The sequence below is a fragment of the Centroberyx gerrardi genome, chromosome 3 (genome assembly GCF_048128805.1).
Source record: "Centroberyx gerrardi isolate f3 chromosome 3, fCenGer3.hap1.cur.20231027, whole genome shotgun sequence".
In the NCBI taxonomy this organism is placed as follows: Eukaryota; Metazoa; Chordata; class Actinopteri; order Beryciformes; family Berycidae; genus Centroberyx; species Centroberyx gerrardi.
The window spans coordinates 210,898-215,498 of NC_135999.1; positions in this window are offsets into that span (position 1 = coordinate 210,898).

Below are 4,601 nucleotides of genomic sequence, written 5' to 3' on the forward strand. Positions count from 1 at the left end.
AATGTGCAGTTACAACTAAGCTTGTTGTACAATAAAACATGCTTCCATTATTTTGCCTGTTGCCTATAGTTTGATTTACTTAAGTGGTTAAAAGGTTGCATTCAATAATACCAACTATTTTACTATATAAAAAACTTGATTTCACCCACTGAAATGGCATAGTAGCCCTATAAATTTTAACATAAAACCAACATAATACAAATTGAACATCTTGTACATTGCTGATAATATTTTCAAACTTATTACAAACAACATGACACTGACTAGCATTTGATGATGAACATCCAGACAGAACTTAATGCTTGTTCACTTCTTTTTACCCAGTGTGGAAACTTTATTTGCTGGGATGCGGAACAGACCAACATCTCCCTCAGTAAGCTACAGGCCTGTGTCTCCCTCTTGTGCCCATTTAAATATCATAGTTCCCCTCAAAAAGGCCTGCTAGAGACAAGATCATTACCACAACACACACTGAGTTTGTATCCTTACCATGAAAATCACACATTAATGTAGAGTAGCTCCACTCTGGTCCTTGTCCTCCTCCCAGCCACACAACACATGATGGAGAAAACACCAAACACATCAAAGACAAGAAAGACTCAAGTCATGAATAAAAGAATTGAAAATGCACAGAATTCTTTCCTTTGACAGTGTTGCTAATTTGAATGATTAGCTAACCTGAATCAACTCTGAGTCTAAGCTAGCAAATGTTAGCATACGGTGACTAGCAAGTTGTCAGCTTGTGAGATGTCATAGTCATTTTGAGAAAGCCTCATCTAACAATAGATTAACTCACATTAAAGTTGATTATCACTTAATATTACATCTCCAGAGTTGGATGCCTATGATGGCAGACCCTGTCACTGTTCATAACGGCAAACATTATTCACACCTACTTCAAGTTCAAGTTCATTTGTTTCTACTTCCCTTCATCACAAGCATGTCTCAAAGGATTTTACAGAGAATGAGCCTAATTAGATCCAACTGATCAACAATCAATCGTAGAACAGAATGATGTAACACAAACACAAGGAAGCAAAACATTGCACTAATAATACTGAAAACAACAACAGGGGTGTCAGGGATAAAACAGTAGAGGGGACATTACATCATTAAGCGTGGGATAATCATCCCCCATCTTACCTGGGTCCAGTTTACCTGTAACTACAGCAGCTGTTTATGGGAAGCAACCACTGTTGTCCTGATCTGGACCAAACGGCTGCACTAAAAGGACCAGAGAGACCAGAGAGGCTGCAGCACCTTCCACACGTCAGTATAGAGTAGAAAATAGAGGCTGTTTTATATGCTAAATTTAAATTTAACTGACACAACTTAAAACACAACATTTCTGCCTAGCAGCCAACAGACTGGAGTTCTATTTGAAATAGTTTGTAACAGTATGTGTTAGCTAGTTAGCTGTTCAATCCTTAGATTTCAGCTGTATGTTAGTTGGCTAGGTCTCTGCTGCCATACAAACACGTTGTTTCTGATAATAATCACCACACATCATTGATCATTATTTACAACCAGTGTTTATATTCTACTGTGGCAGGCCGCTGTAAAGTCGCGACCTGCCATGCTAAAAATATGTTCTATAGTGTTTTCTATAGTATTTGTATATTACTCAGTAGCGCTGCCGCAGCTGAAAATGCGCCATTTTTTGTATTTTTATTAAATGTATTTCTGCCAAGACATACCTTAATGATGGAAGTGACACCTTGCCGTGTGGTCGGAGATAGTGCAGACATCCATTTCCATATCTCAATAAATCAATCAATCAATCAATCAATAACTTTATTGTCCCTGATGGGAAATTTGTGGGTTAGCCTTAACCCTTTGTCGTGCAGCCAAGTATCAAAAAACAAACACATAAATCACATACACATCTATACAAAAAACATAGCATAGACTACAAGGACCATAAAAACAAAATAGATGAAAATAGCACGACTAATAGTCACTGTCTTTATGAATTTAGAAAATTAATAACAGTTGCAATAAAAGAAGACTTAGTCCTGTTTAGTTTTAGGCTTGGAGTTCTAAATCATCTGCCTGAAGGCAACAGTTCAAACTCTGAATACAGAAGATGATCACAGCAGGGAGTCACGTGGGACCGTTGACCATGATGGCCACCTAGAACAAGCCTCCCGTCAAATCGATTACTTTCCCTCTTAGTCGTTTGAGTAAGACCTTTATTTCTACTACGTAGTAGTTGTCTAACAAGACCTGTACGTTTTCGTCACTGAATTCAACAACAAGACTGGAGAATGGCAACCTCAAACTCCAAAACGAGAATGGCGAAACAGGCTGCTAGTAATGCTAGCATGGCTAGCGGCAACAAGCTAGCTAACATCACAGAGACTCCAGAAGCGGGCACGCCTAACCCTGTAGAAATGAACGTCCTGACAGAGTTACGAGCCACCTTAGAGAAGGCTATGCATGAAATGGCTCAGGTTAGCAGTATTCTGCAGGATCTACAAGCGGATGTCTCAGTGGTGAAAACCTCACAGGCCAAAATGGAGACAGACGTTACTGATATCAACGATAGGCTCGAACAAGCGGATGCGCAAATTATGGATTTGGAAGTGGAGAATGCACGGCTTGATAAAGAAGCTAAGAAGAGAGCAAGACAATATGAGGAGCTTCAGAGAGCGGTGCAGGACATGGAAAACAGAGACAGACGTCTCAACCTTCGTCTTGTGGGTGTGAAAGAGCGCTCCGAAAATGGCAACCCAAGGGAATTTGTGAGAACCATCATATCCGAAGCACTGGGCGTAGACCTGTCGGAAATCGAGTTGCAGAGGTCACACCGCTCCCTGGCTCCGGTACCCGACGTGGGTCGACCGCCGAGGCCGATCATTATGCGTTTTCATAGTTATTTGGAGAGGGAGAGGGTGCTCGTGGCCGCAAGACAAAAATATCGAGACAAGGGGGGAATTGTTTGGAACGACTGTAAGATCTCCTTCTTTCCTGACATGACCAAAGAAGTGGTTGAGAAGAGGAGGAGGTTCGACGACATCAGGAAGAAACTCCATGACCTCAACATCAGATTCACATTGGCTTACCCTGCGACTCTTCGTTTCACGTGGAGGGGAGAGAGGAAAAGCTTTGAGGACCCCCGTAAAGCGATGGAGCTTATTACACAGAAGCCACAAGAATGAGTATATACATCTGGATAACACCAGCATGTTATGTCATGAACAGGTATGTCTGATATGTCCATCACTAGCGGCTACAGCTGGGATATGACCACCTACAACTGGATTTGTTCTTTAGGGGGATTATAACTCCCTGTGCTGCTTGGTGTAAACAACTGGAGCTCTGACTTCTATGACGAACACTGGGAATTATGCAGTCACTGGAACTGAGTTAGCAGGCTCAAAAACAGACAAACTGTGATAAACGGGATTACGGCCCTCTGTAAGGAGGTTGGTCTATCCTATTTCTTTCTTGCCCTTTTTTGGACTTAAAGATGGTACAAAAGCGATAATATATAAAGGTAGTAGAAGGTAATTTTTTTTTGTGGGGATTTGGGAGGTTTGTGGGGATGACCACTGGTAGCACCTCACGGACCAGTAGTGACAGGGAGTGCCTAAGATGGGCACTGTTTGGTTTTGGGTTGGAGACGGGAAGGTGACGTCTCAAAGTTTTCATATTGTTCGGGGTTTTTTTTTTGTTTTTTTTGTAATTATCTGTGTTTCTTCTGGAAAGTTTGGTTATGTTCTGTTTTGGTGTTTTGCACAGACTTGAGTTCCATAACAGCATACAGGTATTGTGTTTTAGGTTTGACAGCACAGGATTTTATGTATTTCTTGGATTAGCCCACTCATACAATATCCTCATGTGGAAGCAAAACTTCTGTTAGTAGATAAGTAAAGGAATAAGAATGGCTAACAGTATGAAGATAATTACTTGGAATGTGAATGGTCTGTTAAACCCTGTTAAAAGAAAGAAATGTCTATGTTACCTTAAATCTCAAAATGCAGATGTGGCATTTCTCCAGGAAGTACATTTGATAGATAAGGAAGCTGTTAAACTTAAAAGCAATTGGGTGGGTCAGGCGTTTCACAGCTGTTTTACTAGTCAGAAACGTGGAGTTGCAATTTGAATCCATAAGAAGCTGAACTTTGTATTGTTGAACCAACATAAGGATGAGGAAGGGAGATTCATATGTGTGGAAGCTAAAATCAATGGAAGCAAGGTAAATTTGTGCAATATATATGCCCCAAATATAGAAGATCCTAATTTCTTCTACAAAATTAATAAACTTTTAGGTGATATTGGTGATGGACAAATAGTACTAGGGGGGGATTTTAATCAGGTTCAAGATGGCATACTAGATACATCAACTTACAGCAAAAGAATTCCGAAGGATCAACAGGCAATACACCAGCTAGTGGAAGATCTTGGCCTGGTGGATATATGGAGGCTGATTAACCCCAGGCAAAGAGAGTTTACTTTTTTCTCTCATAAACATAAATCTGCTTCAAGAATTGATTATTTTCTAGTCTCTAAAACTAAGATTGACTCCTGCATCGACTGTAAAATTGGGACTATTGCACTTACTGACCATGCGACGGTGATGCTTGATATGTTAATTG